At 36.9% G+C, this 24,110-nt stretch overlaps 1 pseudogene; it reads left to right on the top strand.

The window, feature by feature from the left end:
- Positions 1–20,104: 20,104 nt before the first annotated feature.
- LOC122230348 lies at positions 20,105–20,734 on the top strand (annotated as a pseudogene).
- The last annotated feature ends 3,376 nt before the right edge of the window (positions 20,735–24,110 follow it).

The following is a 24,110-nucleotide window of genomic DNA, read 5'->3' as shown; positions in this document are numbered from 1 at the left end:
CTGCATTTCATCTAGGTTATTAAATTTGTGTTCATAGAGTTGTTCACAGTATTTCTTTATTATCCTTTTAATGTCCATGGGATCCATAGTGATGTACCCTCTTTCATTTCTGGTATTAGTTATTTGTGTCTCATCTCTTTTTTTCTTAGCATGGTTTAGAGACTTATAAATTTTAATGATCTTTTCAAAGAAGCAGCTTTTGGTTTTGTTGATTTTCTGTTTTCAATTTCATTGATTTCTGCTCTATTTTTTTTTTCTTTTGCTCACTTTGGATTTAATTTGCTCTGTTTTCTAGTTTCCTAAAATGGAAACTTAGATTATAAGTTCTAGGGGTGCCTGGGTGGCTCAGTTGGTTAAGCCTCCAACTCTTGATCTCAGCTCAGGTCATGATCTCATGGTTTGTGAGTTCAAACCCCATGTCAGGTTTTGCGCTGACAGCACAGAGCCTGCTTGGGATTCTGTCTTTCCCTCTCCCTGCTCCTCCCCAGCTTCCCCTCTCTCTGTCTCTGTCTCTTTCTCAAAATAAATAAACTTAAAGATTTTTTTTAATTATAGTTTCCAAATCTTTCTTCTTTTCTAATACATGCATTCAATGAATGCTAAATTTCCCCCTTAGCCCTGCTTTCACTGTATCCCACGAATTTTGATAGCCTGTATTTAATTTATATTTAGTTAAAAATACTTTTAAATTGGGGCACCTGGGTGGCTCAGGCAGTTAAGCATCTGACTTCAACTCAGGTCATATTCTGGTGGTTCATGGTTTCGAGGCTTGCATCAGGCTGTGGGCTGACAGTGTAGAGCCTACTTGGGATTCTCTCTCTTTCCCACTGTCTCTGCCCCTCCCCTGCTGTCTCTCTCAAAATAAGTAAATAAACTTAAAAAAATATTTTTAGGGGCGCCTGGGTGGCTCAGTCGGTTAAGCATCCGACTTCGGCTCAGGTCATGATCTCACGGTCCGTGGGTTCGAGCCCCAGGTCGGGCTCTGTGCTGACAGCTCAGAGCCTGGAGCCTGTTTCAGATTCTGTGTCTCCCTCTCTCTGTGACCCTCCCCCATTCATGCTCTGTCTCTCTCTGTCTCAAAAATAATAAACGTTAAAAAAAATTAAAAAAAAATATTTTTAAATTTATCTTGATATTTCTTCTTTGAAGTATGTTTTATTTAGATGTATGTTGTTTAACCTCCAAATACTTTGGAATTTTCCAGTTATCTTTCTGTTGTTGATTTCTAGTTTAATGTCATTGTGGTCTGAGAGCAGGCATTATATAATTTCTCTTCTTTTAAATTGGTTAAGGTATAGTTTATGGCCCAGAATATGGTTTATCTTCATGAATATTCCATGCAAACTTGCAAAAAAATGTGTAAATATCTGCTGTTGGATAAAGTAGTCTATAGATGTCAATCACATTGAGTTGATTCATGGCTCTGTTGATTTTGACCATATCCTTACTGATTTTCTGCCTGATAGATCTGTCCATTTCTATCAGAGTGGTGTGAAAGTCGCCAGCTACAATAGGGATTCATCTATTTCTCCTTACAGTTCTTTCACTTTTTATCTCATGTATTTTGATGCTCTGTTGTTAGGTGCATTCACATTATGAATTACTATGTCTTCTTAGAGGTATTAATGCCAGTGTCATTCTAGTGTCCCTCTTTATCCCTAATAATTTCCCTTGCTTGGAATCTGTCCTGTCTGACAGTAACATAACTACTCCTCCTTCCTTCTGACTAGTGTATATTTTTCTTCATTCCTTCGCTTTTAATCTATATGTGTCTTTATATTTAAAGTGGGTTTTCTGTAAACAATATACAGCCGGGTAGTGTTTTATATTCATTCTGGCAATCTTTGTCTTTTATTAGTTAGTGGATTTAAGCCACTAACGTTCAAAGTGATTAGTGATATGACTGGATTACTATCTACCATGTTTGCTACTGTTTTCTATGTGTTGCCTTTGTTCTTTGTTCCAAATTTTTTTTTCCCATACCTTTTCTGCCTTCTACGGTTTTAACTGAGCATTTGATGTGATTCTATTTTCTTTCCTTTCTTATCATATGAATTATATTTAAAAAAAATTTTAGTGATTACTCTGGAATTCACAATATAGATTTGCAACTAAGGCGAATGTACCTTTAAACAAAACTATACTGCTTCATGAGTAGTGTGAATACCCTATAATAACAAAATATTCCTAATATCTCCCTCCTCTCTCTTGTTTTACTTCTGTCACTCATTTCACTTATACATAAGCATACACAATCACATGATACATATATAATTATATATATGGATATATATATATATATATATCCCGGAATGAACTGTTACTAGATCAATTAAGAATGAGAAAAATTAAACTTTTTATTTTACTTTCACTTATTCTCCCCCAGAGCTCTTCCTTTCTTAGGTCGATCCAAGTTTCCAACCTTTATCATTTTTCTTCTCTATGAAAAACTTCTTTTAACCTTTCTTGCAAGGTAGGTCGACTGGAAAAAAAAAAGTCTTTAATTTTTGTTGACTTAAGAAAGTCTTATTTTTCCTTCAGCTTTGAAAGATACTTACACACGATACAGAATTCTAGGTTGTTGGGTTATTTTTTTCTCTCAGCAGTTAATATTTAACTCCATTCTCTTCTTGCTTGCATAGTTTTTTGAGAAGTTGGATGTAATTCTTATCTTTACTCTTCTGTAGGTAAAGTGTTTTTCTTCCTCTTGTTTCTTTCAAGATTTTTTCTTTACCTTTGACTTTCTGGAGTTTGAAAAATATATCCCTAGGTGTAGCGTTTTTTTTTGTAATTATTCTTCTTGATATCTCTGAGTTTCCTGGATCTGTGGTTTGGTGTCTGACATTAACTTGGGGAAAATTTTAGTCATTATTGCATCTTTTCCTTTTTCTCTTTCTTCTTGCTCTGATAGTCCCATTATGCATATCTTATACCTTTTTTAGTTGTCCTGCAGTCCTTGGATATTCTGCTTTATTTCAGTCTTGTTTGTCTTTGCTTCTCAGTTATAAAAGTTTCTACTGTCATGTCCTCAAGCTCAGAGATTCTTTCCTCGGCCATGTCCAGTCTACTAATGAGCCTATTAAAGGTGTTCTTCCATTTCTGATACACTTTTTGATCTCTAGCATTTTAAAAATTCTGTCTTAGAATTTCCATCTCTTTGCTTATATTATCTATCTTTTTTTGCATGTTGTCTACTTTTTTTCATTAAAGCCTTTAACATATTATTCATGGTTTTAAAAAACTCCTTTCCAGTAATTTCAGCATTCTTGACATGTCTTACTCTGGTTCTGATGCTAGTTCAGTCTCATCAGGCTTGCTTTTTGATCTTTTAGAATGACTCGTATTTTTTTTGTTGTTGAATGGTGAACATGATGTGCTGGAAAAAAAGAGTTGCAGTAAATAGGCTTAAATAATATAATGTAAGGCATGGGGAGAGGGAAGCATTTTATAGTCCTTAAGACCTATTAGATCTTAACCTTTGGTGAGTCTCTTTCTTGGACTCTGTACTTCACGAGTGTTTCAGTCTTTCTCCTTCTCTCTCTCTCTCTCTCTCTTTCTTTCTCTCTCCCCTCCTATTGTGGAACAGGATAGCTAGATGGGGCTGGAGTTAGATATTTCCCTTCTCCCAGATAGGTTAGGCTCTGATAATACCCTAGCAGGTTAGGGTCTGATAAAATAGTTTCTCCAGAGGACAGTTTACATTAAGAATAACAGAACGTTTTGTTGTGTTTCAAAATGGTTACCTTTCCCCTTTCCCTACCAGAAGCACAAGGGGATTTTTCTCTGATATTCATTATAAGGACCTGATAAAACTCCTACAGATACAAAACCAAATTGTTGTACCACCTATGACTGGGTTCCCTGGAGTTTTTAACTCAATGACTTGCCCCCACTGAGCCTCTATGAGGCCTCCATGTAATTCATGAATTACAGTTTAGGTTTTACTACCCTGGCATTGGTTTTGCTGAGGTTTCTGTTAATGAGTTTCTGCTCCAATAAGTTGAGATTCTCTGACCTTCCTGTCTGTGTCTCCAATTTGGGGGTCAGTAGTTTGCCTTATAATCTTACTTCTGTCACAGATAGGAAATAGGAAAGAAGAAAGAGGTGATGGGTCCCAAGCAAATCTCAAACTTAGCAAGGCAAATTCCATTTGTTAGATGTTCTGGGTCAAGACTAATCCCCTTTGGCTACATGTCCCCCCTTCTAGGTCCACTGGGAGCCCTGCCTTCTGAAACCAACAGGGAAGCAGCCCTGGCCATGGACCTATGGTGGGAATGGAAACCCTGTGACCTCTGAATTGCCTTAGGGTCATTCTTCCCTTATTTGAAGAATAGTGCCCATTCAGAGCCCAAAAACTCTATGGTCACATCATGTAGAATCCACAAAATCTGACAGCCTCCCTTCATTCTGTCTCACTTTATCTGTCCCCTTTGTTCAAACTGGCAATGACTCTGCTGGTATATTCCCATGTCTCTCCCTGGCTTCTGCTGAAATGTCCAATTAAGTCCACGAGTTGCATTCATAATCTCTTTTATCAAATTGTTGTTCAGCCACACCTTCAGTGTTCTCTTTGAGCAACGTTTCTCATTTTTTGACATATGGATAGGGTGAGAATTTTCCAAATCATCAAATTCTGGGTTTTCTTTTGCTTAATAATTCTCTCTTCAGTTCACTTCTTTTTCTCTCATTTTATTATAAGCACTCAGGAAAAACCCAGTTATTACTTCAAAACTTTGCTTAGAAATCTCCAAAGCTAAATATTCAGTTCCTGTACTCACAATTTCTACCTTTCACAAAACACTAGAACACAATTCAGGTAAGTTATCTGCCACTCTATACAAAATTCACCTTTCTTCCAGTTTCCAATAACCTGGTCCTCATTCCTGTCTGAGATTTCACCAGAATGAACGGCCTTTAATATCTCTCTTCCTACCAACATTCTGTTTCTAGAAATCTAGGCTTTTATTAGCATACATTCCTAAACTCCTCCAGCCTCTTATCTATTACCCAATTCCAAAGCCATATTCACATTTTTAGGTATTTCTTGTAGCAATACCTCTTTTCTCAGTACCACAGTATGTCTTAATAAGCTCAGGCTGCCATAACAAAACAGCATACACTGAGTGATTTAAAGAATAGAAATTTAGGGGTGCCTGGCTGGCTTGGTTGGTCGAGTTTACAACTCTTGATATCAGGATTGTGAGTTTAAGCCCCATGTTGGGTGTAGAGCTTACTTAAAAATAATAATAATAAAGAACAGATATTTAATTTTTCACAATTCTAGAGGCTGGGAAGTCCAAGATCAAGGTACTGGCCAATTTCCTTTGTGGTGAGCCTCTCTTCCTGGCTTTTAGACAGCTGCCTTCTCATTGTGCTCTCACATGGCTGGGAGAGACAAAAGGGAGGAAGGGAGTGGAAAGGAGGAGGAAAGAGAGGGAAGAGGGAGGGAGAGGGGAAGGAGGAAAGGATAGGGGGAGGGAGAGAGAGAGAGAGAGAGAGAGAGAGAGAGAGCCTGCTCAAGTGCTCGAGGCCATCCAAGGAGCATTTGCCCAAGCACAGTGTTATTTCCAGTGAGTCATTTTAGGACACTGATCCTATTGGATCAGCGCCCCACCCCTTTGACCTCATTTAACATTAATTCCTTCTTATAGGTCTTGTCTTTAAATGCAGTCACACTGGAGGTTAGGGCTTCAATATATGAATGGCTTAGGGAGGGCACAGGATTCAGTCCACAGCAGTGGGGTTTTGACCTTGGCTCTTTTCTTTTCTATGTGTATATTAGCAGTTGACAACCTTCATTATTATTATAATCACCAGTGAAAGTTTGTTTTTACAAATCCTGATTCCCAGGCTATAGGCAAACCAATTAAATCAGTTTCTCTAGGGAGGAAAATTAGACAGTAATAATTTTTAGAGCTTTTCAAGTGATTCCATTATGTAGCCAAGGTTGAGAGGCTATAGTGTCTTTGGGTGATCTCATTCATCTAGTAGGTTTAATTACCATCCATAGCAGTGGCTGTAAATTACAATTACCTGGGACTCTTGCACATTCTTTTTAAATCAGTGCTTGTACCCCCCACTGTCAAGGCTTCACTAAGCCTGAGGTGGAGGACCTGCATGGGTCTTTTTCAAAGCTCCTCATGTGATTCTAACTGACCCATTGACTGTTAACTCTGCAGTGATACATCTCTAGTCCAGATCTTTCCCCTGAAAGATCTTTTATGTCCAATTTCCCCTAAACTGTACCATTAAATGTAATATGTGTATGCCAATAATTTAGTAAATCCCCTTTGCTCCAAGCTCCTCATGAAGACACTCACCTTTGGGTCATCTTTGGCTACCCCCATTTCTGTGGATACGAGGAATAATTGCTCACCAAGTCCTGTGAATTCATCCTCCTAATGAATTCAAAATTTGTCTACTTGTCTTTATCCCAATACCATTATTCAATTATCTCAAAATTATTGCAACAGTTTCCTTTTATATATATATATATATATATATATATATATATATATATATATACATACATATATATATATATTCTTTTAAAAAATTTTTTCTTAATGTTTTATTTATTTTTATTTTTTTATGTTTATTTATTTTTGAGAGTGAGAGAGACAAACCATGAGTGGGAGATGGGCAGAGAGAGAGGGAGACACAGAATCCAAAGCAGGTTCCAGGCTCTGAGCTGTCAGCACAGAACCCGATGCAGGGCTCAAACTCACAGACCATGAGATCATGACCTGAGCCAAAGTCGGCTGCTTAACCAACTGAGCCATCCAGGTGTCCCTATGTTTTATTTATTTTTGAGAGAAAGAGACAGATCATGACTGGAGGAGAAGCGAGAGAGAGAGACAGAGAGAGAGAGAGAGAGAGAGAGAGAGAGAGAGAGAGATGCAGAATCTGAAGCAGGCTCCAGGCTCTGAGCTGTCAGCACAGAGCCTGACATGGGGCTTGAACTCAGAGACCCCAAGATGATGACCTGAGCCGAAGTCAGATACTTAACTGACTGAGCCACTCAGGTGCCCCTGCAACAGTTTCTTAACTAGTCATCCATCCTCTAGACTTGCACAATCTTAGAAAAAAACTAAATCTGATTACTCACCCCCAACCCATTCCCTAAAACCCTTTAATAACACTTCCTTGTCTTAAAGGTAAAGTCCAAAGCTCCAACCTATAAGATTGTTGCTGATCTTGTCCTATCTATCTTCACCCCTCCCCTCTTCCTGTTTATTGTCTTTCCTGTGTTCTAGGAAGTAGGATGTTATCTTTCTAAGGGATACATAAGAATTTGGAGGATAGAATAGTGTATATTTTGAAAAGCCTGTAACTTTTTGATATATATTCCCTCATCCCTCTCCGTATCTTTTTGTGGAAATCACTGCTCTAAGCCATAACTCCTTGGGGACAGAAATCATATAACTCATCAGAACATCTTGCTTATCACATTACTTGGCACAATCAGCAAGATATTGTGAATGTTTAAACATAAATACATGAATGGCTGATTGAATGAATGTGTCTGCTGTAGTTGTGGAAAGCAGTTACCGAATATATTAGAAATGTGTTTGAAATAAGAACAAGTAGGCACTGAATGAGAACCTGAGGAACTCTCTAATAAGTAAAATGAGTTACTGTTAGTGCATGAATTTTCTGGCATAATTTGGCTGCTAAGAGTTCTGACTGCTTCATTTCTGACAATTGCCTATATAAGGTTAAAATGTGGTGAGTAGAAGTCATGTTTTAAGAAAAACCTTTTTATTTTTAAATAATTAGACTCACAGGAAATGGCAGAATTGATATACAGGGTCCAATGAACCCTTCACCCAGTTTCTCACAATAGTGACATCTTATATAGCTGTAGTACAATATCAAAACCAGAAAACTGACCTGATTACAATACTAGTCAAGACTGTAGACTTTGTTCCGTTGTCGCCGGTTTTTATATGTACATATTTGTGTGTGTGTGTGTGTGTGTGTGTGTGTGTATTGTTCCATGCAGTTTTATCCCATGTAAAGATTTCTGTAACCAGTACCACATCAAAATACAAAACTGTTTCAGCAACACAAAGGAACTCCCTTATGCTATCCCTTTATTAGTCACACCCACCTCCACCCCATCCCCTGACAACCATTAATCTCCATAGTTTGTCATGGTAAGGATGTTCTATTAATAGAATCATAAAGTATATAACCTTTTGCGATTGGCTTTTTTTTCCCCTTAGCATAATACCCTTGAGATAAATCCAAATAGTTGCATGTAATACTGTTTTTTAAATCAGAAAATGCGAAAGAGATACAAATTGAGTTCTGAAATTTGGATAAAACTTCTTTTATCTGAAATACATTGAGATGAATCTTTTAAAAGGCATCTGGGTTTACTCATCTTAGTTAATGATTAAAAGTACATTTTAAAATTCAGGTGAGCTTATTTTTACATTTTTGGAGAAATATTAATGACTGTTTCAGATATCATTTGGAAAGCTATATAAACTCAGATTGTGCAGTTTTGAAATTATGCTCTGCAACTTGATGCATAGATTTAATATAAAAATTCACAAGGTAAACTCAATTTGCCATTGCTACCAACTACGAAAAGCCAGTAAGTATTTTATTGACTGTTAAATTTGGTGAAATACCATTCTGGCGAGACTGATTTAGGAACTTATTTAATCTGAAGAAACTTTTCTTGATTTCCCGATTCCTGAAAATTTTTCTTGTCTGCCATAACCTCTTATTATTGTCACCTCTCTACAAAATGCTATCATGGTTTTCATATTCAAATGCATTTTCGATGTTATTCATATTTTTCAGCTACTGACAGCTATCAGTCTTGTGACAGGTAGCATTTATGATAATATACTCACAAATTGTTTGAAAGAAAAGAAAAGTGAGTGATTTATGTCTTGGGTTTAAGAGGTTAAATTTTATTTTATTGTAATAAGACACTTCAAGACAGACTTAGCTTTGCTGCTGTGAGCCTACTAGAGTTATTATGCCACATTGAGCAAAAGCTTTTATCCATGTTTAGCCAAAAGACTTACTCATTCTGCAAAAGAAAGATTTCCATCGTGGTTTGAAGAATTAACTTCTGAGTAGATTTTTGAGAGAACCTTTATCTTGTTAATGCTCTGCTTACATAATACAAATATATGGGAAACTCCCCAAAATACATCTCATCCACAAGAACCATTTTATTCCAGTCTTCTTCCCCTTCTAGATTTGCCAATGCCATTGTCAGCTATGCTTTTCAAATGTAGCCATGCTTACGGTAGTACAGATTGTCAATTCTTTTGACCCTGTTCTTCCACTTACCTTTCCATTCATAAATGTTACTTCATGCAAACGTGCATAATTTGTCAAACAAAGAAAAGCAACACCAAAAGAGAAAAAGCATTTAGACATGATTTATCTTAATAGCTTTAACTTATTAAAGCTCTTACATATTAAGAAGAAAAAGAAGAAGGTGCCTGGGTGGTTGAATCATTAGGCATCTGACTTGGGTTCAGGTCATGATCTCACAGTTGGTGAGTCAAGTCCCACATCAGGTGAGCATGAGCCCCACTTTGGGTAAAAACACAAGCCCTGGGTGAGCCCCACTTCTCTCTCTCTCTCTCTCTCTCTCTCTGCCCCTCGGTCACTTGCACACACACACTCTCTGTATAAAAAAAAAAAAAAAAAGAGGGAGAGAGAAAGAAAAAGAAGAAAAAATCCTAACATGAGGAAACTTGGGGAAAATATCATGAATGGGCAACTCAGAAAAGAGGAAAGCAAAAATGCTGATAATCACTTGAAGAGATATTCAACGATGTTATAAGCAGAAATTCAAACTTAAAAAGTAGTGTTAATTTTTTTCCCTTTTGATTGTTGAAGGTTTTATAAAAATGGGCATTTCTAGATTTGGCTAGGACTCAATGAAAAAGACACTTCACTCAGTGCCTAATGTGAATGTAAAATTTAGATAACATTTCTAAAAGGCAATTTGGCAATAAGAATCAGATGCCTTAAAAATGTACAAATGTTTTATGTTATTATCATAATTTGTAGCACTGATAATATTTTTAAATTTAAACAAACTAAATGTCCAACAAAAAGATAATGATAAATAAATCATGGGCCATCTATATGATGACATATTATGAATTAAAAAAAATATATAGGGAGATGACCACAATATGTTATTACATGAAAAAAAGGCTCAAGCTTATCTGTATAATATGATCTCAGTCTTGTCCCCCAAAATGTATTTATGGTGAAAGAGAAAGATAAAGGACTTTAAGAATTTTAACTGAGTATCAATAGTGCTTATCTCTGTGCAGAATAGTCACGGTTGATTTTTCTATTTGTGTCTTACAGTATTATCCAAATTTTCTACAATGTACGTGATTTATCTAAGGGAATGGGAAAGCAGAAATTATTTTGCAGTGATCACATACAATATTCTAAAATGGATAAAACAGAGGCTTACATGATAAAAAAGTACTGTGATATATCAAAAGAACTGTGTGGAACTATTCCCACCTGTCTCTAACTGTTTTGTTGTGTTTTAACCACTAGGGACCATATTTATTATTCTCTTTCTCTCAGATAGATCTCACATTTTGAAATGTTTCATCTACCAAATAAAATTAAGTAAAGGTTAATTCATGTGTCTTCTCAATTTTCTTCAAAAAATTATCGTTGCCGATCATATTTCATGAGGAAATAGTTGTTACCAAGATGAGTTGACATAAATAAATAATCTCATACACACACACAAAAAAGTGTTGCAGTCACTGAACAGCCTTGTTACAGAATATGCCCAGGTTCTTCCCAGGATTAGACTGAAATTATGGAAGGCAAGGACCATTGTGGCCTCAATGAGCACATTTGCCTAGAATGACTAAGTTGTTTAAACATCTTTTAACTTTTATTGACTATCTCCCAATTGTTTGTTGTTTTCTAGATAATTTTCTTAACTTTATTTTCTATGGAATTTTTACCTTTTACTTATTTTTTTTCTCAAAGACTATTTCTTGTTCTCTGTTTTTTTTTTTCTTAAGTTTTTTGTTTGTGTTTAATTCCTGCTTTCTATTTCATAGATGAATATATCTTCCTAACTCTCCGGAAAAAATGTAGTCTGTTTTGTTTCATTTTGTTCTGTTTTAGAGATTTTCTTCAAATGGGTCATGATCTTAGATGACACTTTTAAAAAAAAAAAAACTTTCACATTTTTGTCATTGAGAATAATGTGTATTCAGTAATGTGCACTGATATTAAATGTACAACTTGATGAATTTTTACAAGTACGAATTCATGTAACTAACACATGGTCATGGTATAGAGCATTTTCAGTACAACGGATAAGACTCCCCTGACTGCTAATTCTAACTACTAATACCATAGGTATTTTGTACTGTATTTGAACTTCATATAAATTGAATGATGCCGTATGTATGTTTTTATATCTGCATTTTACCAAAAATATTACCTGTGAGGTTTATTGATTTTGTTCCATATAGTAGTAATTTATTCTTCTTTTAAAACTTTTTAAATAACTGTTTACTATTCTACCATATAAATTTACTGCAGTTTTTAAATCCATTTTCTCACAAATATGTATTTTGATTATTTCCAATTTGAGGCTACTGTGAATAAAGCTTCTATGAATATTCTTTTTTTTTTTTAATTTTTTTTTAACGTTTATTTATTTTTCAGACAGAGAGAGACAGAGCATGAACAGGGGAGGAGCAGAGAGAGAGGAAGACACAGAATCCGAAACAGGCTCCAGGCTCTGAGCTGTCAGCACAGAGCCCGACGCGGGGCTCGAACCCACGGATGTGAGATCATGACCTGAGCCAAAGTCGGACGCTTAACCGACCAAGCCACCCAGGCGCCCCTATGAATATTCTTTTACATGTATTTTGGTAGACATATAAACCCACTGCTTTGGGATATATGCCTAGGAGTAAAATTGCTGACTTGTAGAATAGGTATGTATTTAGCTTTAGTAGGTACTACAAAACAGTTTTCCCAACTGGTTGCATCAATTTATACTTGTGTCAACAAGTTCAACAAGTTCAAATTGCTCATAATCCTTACCAAAATTTGATACAGTTAGTCTTTTTGTTTTTTTAATGTGTATTTATTTGTTTTTGAGAGAGAGAGAGAGAGATAGTGGGGGTGGGGGGCAGAGAGCAAGGAGACAGAGAATCCCAAGCAGGCTCCATGCTGTTAGCACAGAGCCCCATGCAGGGCTTGAGCTCACAAACCCTGAGATCGTGACCTGAGCCGAAATCAAGAGTCAGATGCTTAAGCGACTAAGCCACCCGTACACCACTTATATAGTCAGTCTTTTTAATGTAAGCCATTTTGGTGGTTTTACAGTGATTCCCCATTGTCATTTTAAGTTACATATCCCTGGTGACTGGTGATACTGAATGTTTTTTCCTATGTTTGTTGGATATTTGGATATGTGCTTTTGTGATGTTTGTTTCTAAGTTTTCACTTCATTTTTACATTAGTTTGTCTTTTATTTGTTTGAAGGAGGTTTTTTGCATGCTCTTGTATGTATTTTGTCAGATATCCGTACAGATATATTCTTCCTGCTTGTGTCTTTATCTTTCACTCTCTAATGGTGTTTCTTGATGAACCAAGTTCCTTAATTTTGATGAATTCTAATAGATCAATCTGTTTGTTTTTTTTTTTTTTTTTTGGATTAGGGCCTTTTGTGCCTTTTAAGATATCTTTGCTACTATAAGTTAATGAATATATTTTTGTTTCACTTTTAAAAGCTTAATTGTGGGGCACCTGGGTGGCTCAGTCGGTTAGGCGACCGACTTCGGCTCAGGTCATGATCTCGCTGTCTGGGTTCGAGCCCCGCATCGGGCTCTGTGCTGACAGCTCAGAGCCTGGAACCTGTTTCGGATTCCGTGTCTCCCTCTTTCTCTGACCCTCCCCTGTTCATGCTCTCTCTCTGTCTCAAAAATAAATAAATGTTAAAAAAAATAAATAAATAAAAATAAAAATAAATTTTTTTAAAAGCTTAATTATTTTAAATTTAGGTCTGTAATCCACCTTTAATTAATTTTGTGTGTGGTATTAGGTAGGAGTCAATGTTCAGTTTTTTTTCCCACATGGGTATTCAAACAAAATTGTTTTCAGTGTCCATTGGTCTTCTGCACATACTGTGCTGCACTCAGTCAAAAATGAGACACTGAGGTGCCTGGGTGGCTCAGTTGGTTAAGTACACAACTCTTGAGTTCTGGCCAGGTCATGATCTCATGGTTCATGAGCTTGAGCTCTGCATTGATCTCTGACAGCATGGAGCCTGCTTGGGATTCTCTCTCTCCCTTTCTCTCTCTGCCCCTCCCCCACACATGCATTCTTTCTCTCTCAAAATAAATAAGCTTTTATTTATTTTATTGTTTTATTTTATTTTTTTGAGAGAGAGAAAGTACATGGGGGAGTGGCAGAGGGAAAGAAAAAGAGGATCTTAAGCAGGCTCCACTTGGGGCTGTATGTCATGATCATGAGATCATGACCTGTGCCGAAATCAAGAGTCGGATGCTTAACCAACTGAGCCACCCAGGCACCCCTCAAAATAAATAAAATTTTTAAAAAATGAGAACACTAAAAAGCAAGGGAAAAGCGACCTATTAGCAAGAGATAAGACAGTCAACAGAAACAAACATCAAGAGTGATGCAGTAAAATCTGACTGTAAGCTCTCCGTACATGGGTGGGATTGTAGACAGGCACCACTGTGTGATATTGGGTGACTATCTGACTTTTTCATGGGAACCTACAATGTTAGTTATTGTATTTTTTCAAGGACATTCAGTTTCTGCCATTAAGAATCCTCCAATCTTCTAACCTAGTTGGATGTTTAAAATCTCCTTTTACTTGGAAAAGTAAAGGGGAGCCAGTGTTCTAAGTGTTTTCTCTCTAGTCTTTCATAGGCGTTGGTGGGTCAGTTTGTCTTGCTTGTCATTGATCTTCCCCTGTGCACAGTTGTGGAAGTTAGATCCTCTGGCTTTATCTGCTAGTTTCTACCACTTAAGAGCTTTCTTATGAGCCCACTCTGCCTCAGAGTCATCACCTGTTAAATGGAGAGAATAATGCTACTTACCTCACAGTGTTGTTGTGAGAGTTAACTGAATTAAATTATGTGAAGCTTTTACAATAATGCTTAGCACATGATAAGTGCTTGAAAATCGTTAGCTATTATTAGCTTTCACTGTTCAACTCATTCAGTTACCATACATTCACTTTCATCTTCCAAAAAATGTGTAGACATGTCTCTTTAGCTACTGTCTTCTCTCACATTCTCTTTGTTCTTTTAAATATCTTTGTTGTAATCTTTACAAGATTTATGGAGGAATTTGATGTAAAAACATGTTCAATCCACATATGTAACTGAAATTCACCCAACTACAAATTTAAAATTTTAAATTGCTGCATAGACTCCCTTTATAATTTTTTAGACCACAACTGTGTAATCACTGAGCTAGATGAGTCTAGCTCAGAGATTTCCAGCTCTAAGATTCTTTCCAGCTCAAAAATTTTTATGAATTGATGAGATAAAAAAAACACCCATGCCCATGAAAATACTGAATTCTGTCTTTCTAAAGAAACCTCAAATCACTTTTGTTTACATTTTTTTGTTTACATTTTGTTTACATTTTTTACATTTATGTTTACATTTTTTTTCTCCTTTTCTGGGATACCTATCTTCCTACCTGATTGGACATTGGTTGGTCCAATGGTTGATTGACAGGTGTGAAAAACACTTCAGGGAAGCTCTTTGGAAAGGACATGGAAAGCTATATACATTCCTTGATCAAATTTAAATACCCTTAAGCAACCTCCATTAACCTTGAACACCCCAAGCTGTTCCCTCAGGCTCTACAACTTACTCAACGCTCAAATCAAATATGGTCTAAGAATGAGCCCATCCACAAAAAAATATGAGTCACTATTGTTTCAATGAGTGCAAAAAAATGTGGACAAAATAATTTCTATAAATATATTTATGGCATCAGTACCAAACAGTTTATCTCTGTGATATACACTGAATAAGCTATAGTAAACACTATAAGATCATATGATTTTACCTATGCACAATAAATATAATATTCAGAAAGTGACATAACATTTAGATTTATTGTTTGTTGCTCCTGTATCAGTTAAAAGCAATTGATAATTGTTTTTATCAACTAGTGACCTAAAACTTAGGGGTCTTTTCATTAATTTTTCTCATAAACATATTGCAGCTTTGTAATATTTTCTAATTGTGTATATGTGAGCACATGTATGATGCATATATGTTTGTGTGTATATATACACATATTTAAGGGGGGGTAGGGAGGAAGAGGGAGAGAGGGAGAGATTAGTCTATCCCAAAAGATCCAGACTCAGCTGGGTTTGATTATTTAAATGTAGATTGTACCCATTTAAAATTAAATTCAAGTAATTTTAAGGTGGACTGGGGAAATACAAAGCAGAATAATGGAAATAAGGCAAAAAATATATATAGGGGGCCTCCCCTAGTAGTTAGCTATTTTAGACTGTGAAATGATATCCCAGGAGAAGCCGAGAAGCCTCCATCACTTGAATCATTTAAAATTGGACTAGACTAAGCTCGGGAGAATATACCATTGGGAGTAATCATGCTTTGACAGAGAAAGACTGAGAGATCTTTTTCAATTCTAATTGCCATGATCCTGTGTAATTCAATTTGAAATGGCCTTGCTATTCTAATTCACAAAGATCCTATTTTTACTAACTCTTTCTTTTTCATAATCCTGGTTCTGATATCACTACTCCCTTAAAAGGAAAAAGAGACCCTCAAACTTGATTCCCAAGTATTCATTGAATTACACTCTTTATTTCCTTTTTTTTTTTTCCCCCTCCAGACAGGCTGTTTTGCAGACTCAGGCACTGCACTCAGGGCTGGGCAGACAGTGATTATCATCACCCCCTGCTTTCATCCATTAGAGCTGGGCGTTAGCAGGTAAGGGTAAGGGCTGACAGAGAGGTTTTCAAAACTGGTCAGCATAAATGCTTCCAGGAGGCCAATTCAGGATAATCTATTGAAATATGGATCAGAAATATTGCCAGCCAAGGCTGAATATCTCTATCTGTGGCATTTAAGCCAAAGCAATAGAATGCTTTCATGGGGGAAAAATAACAAAAGCCATAATTACATGGGGAGAATTGTCTGTTCACATCGTTTGGGGGTTAATTTTGTCAAATGGTTGCCATTCTGTCTGGGTCCAGCATCTGTCTCAGCCACTTTATTTGTTTTGAGATGCTTCAGGGGTAAGGTCCCTGGAGACTTGAGTCCAGGAGGCCTCTGGTTTCCAGGAGCCAATTTGTGACAAGATCAAAGGGGTCTATAGTCCCAGGAGCCTGAGTTACACTTTGGAATTTACAGGTATACCTCGTTTTACACACACTTCCATGTTTGAAATGTATTAGAAAGTAAATTTTAGTGAAATGAATATTTTATTAACTCACTCATACTTTCAATTCGTAGTGGCCTCTGATTATTTAATTAATGGCCAAAATTAAAGTGGAGCCATGCAGTGAATCTTTATAAGCCAAGAATGCTTTTGGGATAGAGCTATCAGTGTTTTATGGCATTTCATTCCCATGTAAGTTTTATTCAACAATTTAAGAAATAGAGACCTAAAACCAAAATCAAAAAACCAAAACCAAAACGAAAACAAACCCAAAGCTCTGAAAATTTGAAGTAAAAATTCCAAACATTCCCAAGACAGTAATTATAATTTCTTAAAATTCAAACACTTATACATAGGGAATATTTGAATTATAGAGTGATAAAAATTTCCCACTGTACCTTACTAACACCAATTCTTTATTCTGAAATATTTCAAACATACAGAAAGATATAAGTAGTAATATAATAAATATTCATTACTCATCACTCACATTTTCCTTATTCTTAAAAAAATACACAGATACATACAGTTGAAGAATGTTTAACTCCCCTCCCTGTTGTTATTTCCCTTCTCCTCTCTCCAAAATAACTCCTATCCTGAAGTAGGAATACACCCTGCCCATCTATTATCTATAATTTTACTACATGTATATGAATCCATAATTGACATGTAGTATTTTAAGTTCTATCCATATTGATGCATGTAGATCTAGGTTTAGATAAATTTAACAGGTATGGGAGTTCCATCATTATTTACTTATCCATCCCTCTAATATGTATGTATGTGGCTTCCAATCCTCCACTACTATAGACTCCACAGCACGCCCTCTTACCTACAACTCTTCAAGTTTCTTTGAAGTTTATAACAAAATTGGAGTTTCTGGGTCTAAAACACATGCATCTTCAGCTTTTCTAGATGCTACCAGATTGCTCTCCAAATTTATAAGCTTATCAACAATAACAGTCAAATTAATCGGTCTTTTCCTTTATGCTTTTTACTTTCTGAGCTTGGTTTCAGAACTCCTTCCCTCTACAAATGATAAAAAAGGTATTTATTGTGTTCACATTTATGTCTTTAATTCACTTAGAATTTTTTTTGAAGTATGAGAGGTAGTTTTATGGTTTTCCATATGGATGGTGAAGCTACTTACAATGCTTGCTGGTTTTTAAGGTCACCTCTGCATGCACTGAAGTCTGAAGTAAGATTAGGTGTTTCCATTCTTTGATAGTCTGGCTTCTTTTCCATTCACTGAGATGTTGCTCTTCCCCTAACACCACATTTTTTAAAAATGTATTTATTTATTTTGGAAGAGAGAGAACGTGCACATGGGGGGGGGGGGGTGCAGGGTGAGGCAGAGAGGAAGAGAAAGAGGATCCCAAGCAGGCTCCAACCTACCAGCACAGACCCTGACTAGGGGCTTAAACCCTGAGATCATGACCTGAGTCGAAATCAAGAGTTTTGAAACCAAGAGCTCATCTGACTGAGCCACCCAGGCACCCCTAACACCACATTATTTTAGTTGATATAGTGCTACATTAATCATGATAGCTGATGGAGCAAATCTTTGTTTCTTTCTTCTTCTTCAAATTTGTCTTGGCTATCTTTGGACTTTTGTGCACTTATATGAATTTCATAATCAGTTTTTAGAAAATCTTTAAAATGATAAAGTGGTAATTAAAATGTGTAATATAATCTATTCTTATATCAAATCATTAAATCTAATTTATTGCTCATTAGTCAATATTAATGATATCCTGCCATGTCCTGACACTAACTTCTTTGAAAAATAAGCTTATTATGTTCCCTTTCTTCTACAAATAACTACTATCTCTTGATTTCAGTAATTTTCATGCCATTTTCATTCTCCCAACTCATGGGCCTCTTAATATCCATTCCTGCACCAACTTAACAGATTCAGTCCTTCCTGGTGTCCTGTTGCGAGACTGGCTTTGTAAATGTACCTCTTTGTCTATCTTAGTCCTCCTCTGCCTGTTTCCCATTCTGATACATACTACAAAGAGCTTGAGGAACAGCTGTTTTCCTGGTTTAATCATGTCACTTTTATGCCCAAGAACTTAAACTCTTATTTGCCATAGGTCTTGAGTGACCCTCAGAGACCGCACATCCAATTTCACCGATGAACACTGAAATCCCAGAGAGGGTTTGGTCTGCCCAGAGTCACAGAGTTAATCAGGAGAGGAATTAAGACTTTAAGGTAAAACTTAGTCTAGAACACAGGTCTTCTGACTCCTGAACTGATTCTCTCTACATTTTGCTCTCCTCTACTGAACCTTCAGATATTATTTCCTAAATGGTGTCAACACTGCATTGATTTTATTTCATATAAATCCCCCAAAGGAACTTCCCTTTCTTAGTCTTACCTCAAATTGTGACTTGTTCCTTCCTACTGCTTTGGAAATACAAACTTTTACCTTGAAATCAAATCTCTTTACTTTCCACAGAGCTATATCTCGCCTTCTTGGAAACATGCACCTTTTTCAGGGTACATAACTTTGTTATCCTTATTCGTTGTCCTAACAATGGTGATAAAACCACCACTTATTACATACTTACCATGGATCTACCTCCTAAAAGACATGACATCACCTTGCTTTGCTCCACAGATACAGGATTTGAAAGCCACAGAGGTGAAGTAACATGCCCAGGCTTCCACAACGTGGAGTAGAACCCTAGTCTTTAGCAGTCCAGAGTCTGTGAGTTTACGACTTTGTTCTGTGCCTCCTAACACTAAGAATTCGACACTTTTTGGCTTACTCTAGCTTACTCTTGAGTTCAGTTGCATTTACCCTTAGCTGCGTTGGGTATATTCTTAATGTTTGTGATAAATGTAAGTTCTTACCTTCCAACTAGACTCTATATCCTCTGAATACAGGATTATTAAGATTTTCTTTAGATTGCCCTCTTCCCTCAGAGCATCTGGTATGAAGCTCTGCTCTGGGCCCCCCTGTGACTAGTGAGCGTCCCTCTCACAATCATCCAAGAGACTTCCATGTTGAAAAATCTCCCATTATGGCAGAGACTAAAACTGGAACCAATAATTTTTATGACAGGGTGAATAGAATGCCACTGATAAAACATATTTACTATATATTTTAGCACAATGACTTGTTTGCTGTTACATGGATAAAGTCCATGAAAAAGCTCTCTGATTCCTCGTTACTTATAGTTTCCCTACCAATATTATATGCTGTTAATTGGAAACAAATTTAGCCTATCGTGTAAAATGCATTATAAACAATTCTGAGTGGATTTTACTTTAAAAGTGACTTTGTGAGAAGAAAACACAAAAGCACATGAAATTACCGAGATGAAGAAGATGTTTAAATATAATTCAGTTTGAGGCCCACTGTTCACAATGCTCGAATAGTATTTTCCGCGAGCTGGAATTAGAGCACTCTGTGGCCAGGCTTGGACAAGGAAGAAAACTTTTTCCTCTCTCTACTTCATCTTGAACAATCACCTTGTAGCAGTGAATAAGCGGGGCTCAGATAAATTTTCAAAAGTCCTAATTAAGGGGGGTGTGGTCCGTGGCAGGACTTGGAGAACACTGCAAAACAAGAGGCTGAGGATGGCATTAGTGATAAAGCAGAGTCTCTGCGGATCCTGCCCCTCCACGGGAAAAGCTACCACCTGGTAGATGCTGTCTGTCACCATAGGTAAAGGAGACCCTAACAAGCTGCTGGACAGGATGTCCTCAGATGCCTTTTTCATATAGATCTACCGGGAAGAGCACAGGAAGAAACATCCAGACTCTTCTATCAATCTCACCAAATTCTCCAAGAAATGTTCAGAGAGATGGAAGACCATGTCTGCAAAGGAAAAGTCGAAATTTGAAGGTATGGTAAAAAGTGACAAAGCTCACTCACAGATGAAAAATTGTGTTTCTCCCAAAGGTGACAAGAAAGGAAAGAAAGAAAATCCCAATGCTCCTAAAAGGTCTCTGTCTGCTTTCTTATTGTTTTGTTCTGAACATCATCCAAAGATCAAAAGTGAACACTGTGTTTTATCCATTGGGGATACTGCAAAAAAATGGGGTGTAATGTGGTCTGAACAGTCAGCCAAAGAAGGTAAGGACTATATGACCTGAAAGCAGCTAAAGCTAAAGGAGAAATATGAAAAGGAAATTGCTGCATTTTGTGCCAAGGGCAAAAGTGAAACAGGAAAGAGGGGCCTTGGCAGACCAACAGGTTCAAAGAAAAATGAACCAGAGGATGAGGAGGAAGAGAAGGAAGAAGATGAAGAGGATGAGGAAGAAGATGAAGAATAAATGACTATCCTGTAATGATATGTGTGGAGTGTGTGCTCAGGGAACTGTTTTGCTAAGAATGTGAATTCCAGTGTGGCTCAATATTAGCTTCGGTATAAAAACCATACAGATTTTATTAATTTCTTGACTTGTGTGTTGTAGCACAGCAAACTTGTAGGAATTAATATCAATAGTAAATTTGGGTTTTTTTTTAGGATGTTGCATTTTGTGGTTTTAATTTTTTTTTTTTTTTTTTAATTTGAGGCAGGGGGTGGGGGCAGTGGGCACAGAGACAGAATCTTAAGCAGGCTCCATACTCAGCACAGAGCCCAACATAGGGCTTGATCCCACAAGCCTAGGATCGTGACCTGAGCCCAAATCAAGAGTCAGACATTCAACTAACCACCCAGGTGCCCCTACATTTAAAAAAAAAAAATTTGTAATAAAATTATATATATTATATTTTTAAAGGCCTAATTAAAAGATACTTACAGAATTGTAATGTTGTTGGGCTTTTTATTATAAAATTTATTAAATGGGCTTCTAAAAATTAATAGGCTTTATTTTTTAGAGAAGTTTAAGGTTTGTAGGGGCAACGAGTAGAAAGTTCCCCTATAGCCGCCTCCACTCACACCCCTGTCCCAGATTCCCCAATCATTAACATCTTGCATTAGTGTAATACATATGTTATTGATGAGTCAGTATTGACACATTATTGTTAGAGTCTATAGCTTACATTAGCGTTCATTCTCTGTATTGTACCTTCCATGGGTTTTGGCAAAATGACATGTGTCCATCATCACAGTATCACCAAAACAGATTTTAAGCTAACAAAATATAAAAAGAAGACTAGAAGACACCATTTTGAAATATTTAACTGGTGAAACAAGTTAAGTAAACTGAAACTCAACCAAAAAGTTAGTGAACTTATTCTTTATAGGTCCTACCAGACAGAAAAGCAATAGAGTAAAAATTAAGCAGTCTTTTCTTTGAAAATTGTAGTTATTTTGACAAACAGTGCCGTCAAAACAGCAAATGTGAACGCCACATACTCTAGCTCATTCTCTTTCGTGTACTGTTCTCAAGGTTTGGTATGAATACTTCATAAAGTATGTCTTCCCTCGAGGATCGCATAGCCATTTAATTTCTGCTCTGGCATTTGGCCTACTGTGTTTGTAAGGTTCTATTGAGAAATGGAATTGATGATTTCTTCCATAACCACAAAGAAAAATTGAAAGTTACTGATTTCAAACCACTATTATAACCTTTCATGTTTTTCTGGAAAAATGTTTTCTTTCCAAAATGGAAAAGAAAAAAAAAAAAAAGAATTCCCTATTAAATGTCTAACCATTCGGTATCAACCCATCTTTCGCAATGTTGAAATTTCACCTCAGACTTGGCCAGAGGAAGGCTGGAGTTCCCCATCTGTAGTTTGGAATCTACCAGATGTTGCTGACTAGCCTGATAGATCTCTATTAGGTTCCTGCTTGTGGAGGCATTATTGTCAAGGAAAAGAGTGGATTTCACATCCAGGGCTGACCCAGTTTGCCCCCCAGAGCAATTTTCTTGTCAGTATAGACTCACTGCTCTTGTCTCAAAGACTTCCCTCCCCAACCTCTACGGTCCCCTTGAGGACTTACATGAAGTCGGCACTGATACTTTTCCCACTCTTTCCATTTGTGTGAAGACCAATATAAGACTTTTTTTGGAGAATCAAAATCCAAGTTGTGATGTACAGAATTTCGTCTAGAGCAATGGTTCTCAAGTGGGGGGCAGATTTGGTCCCCGGGAGATATCTAACAATATCTGGAGAGATACTTTTCGATTGTTTCAGACGGGGGCTGGGGAGGGTACTGCTGGCATCTAGGAGGTAGAGGCCAGGGATGCTGCTAAGAAGCCTGCAGTGCACAGGGCAGCCTTCCACATCAAAAGATTAATTGACGCTAAATGTCAGTAGTACTGAGGCTGAGAAATTATGCTCCAGAGTTTTAGTCACACAGCCATTTTTGCCATTCCAGGTTGAAATACTTTGCATTTCAAAGTATTGCATTTGTTGAAATATTAAAACATTACATCTTGACTTTTTAAAAAGTTAATGTCCAGTAATAGTGGAAAATAATGTTTTTTTTTTTTATTATTACCTTGCTCAAGAATAAAGCAACCACATTTGTAAAGTAGAAAACCTTAGTTGTCACTCAAAATGCAAACTGTCATAAGGGACAAGAGATTAACTGATTCCACTGCCAACTTTTATAGTGTCATTATTTTCCCCTCTAACTACCTCCTTAATATCTTTGCTGACGAAGATGTTTTAAAATGGAAGACAATTAGAGGCTTTTTGTTTATGAAAAATGAAGTGTTCAGGCACAAAAGCATGCACAGTGGACCTCTTATAGAATGTTTAAAATCTCCTTTCATTAAAAGATGTTCTTAAGTGGCCATTTGTCACCTAATAGGAATTCCTGTTGTTGCAACTGTTGTTTTTATGCATAAACACCAGCATCTGTAGATTTCCAGGATATCCTTTACAATTTCACACCCTTTAATTTCATGTTGGGTTGACTTAGATGATTTTTCCCTCTTAAAATCACATTATGCAAAAGTTTATCTGAGAATACACTAGAAAAGCCATTGTAAACCTGCAGTCAGAGAACTAGATCCTAGGCACAGATGAGTTCTGTTTAGCCAGGATAGAATTTAATTTAGATTTTTAAAAATCAGTTGTCAATATTTAAAAAATGAACAGACTGCTCGCAAGAATCTGGATATCTCTTTTTTCTTGAAAAAAGAAAAGAGCATTTGGGACCAGTATTCCTCCATGGCAACAGTTCACTGCAGGAGAACGGCAGCTGGACACTTTTGCCAGGGCAGGCTCACGCCAGCTTGCTCTATTCCTGCCCAGCTTGCTTCACTCAGTCACCCGGCCAGGCTGCCCCCAGCGTCCTTTGAATTTGCAACCCCTGCTCCATTACAAATGAGTTCTGCAGGTACAAACATTTGGTGGTTAGTAGAACCCAGTCTTTGGCTCATCAACCAATTTAGCAACTCATATTCGAAGGAAGATGGAGAGCTGAGGCAGTTCAGGAGGGTGCTAGGAAATGTGATGAAGAGAATGCAGAGCTTGAGCTGTGACTGAATGGAAGGAGAAGGGAGGGTCGTGAAACGAACTGTACCTGAGACTGAAAACAGATTCACTTCCTCGGATCAGGCCCTGCCAAGAAATCTTCTGGACTTTGGTGAGAAGAGGGCAATCCAGGTAGTAAACATGAAGAAAAATCAAGGACTTTATGGCTACATCAGAAGCTCTTTGTCATTAAATTGGACTGTGTATCATCTTTGCCACAACCGGTAGCTTCTAGTCTTGGCCCATGTTCTTGAGGAATCACCAGAATTAGAA

Source organism: Panthera leo, chromosome A1, assembly GCF_018350215.1.
Source record: "Panthera leo isolate Ple1 chromosome A1, P.leo_Ple1_pat1.1, whole genome shotgun sequence".
Lineage (NCBI taxonomy): Eukaryota > Metazoa > Chordata > Mammalia > Carnivora > Felidae > Panthera > Panthera leo.
This window is presented reverse-complemented; position numbering and strand designations above follow the sequence as displayed.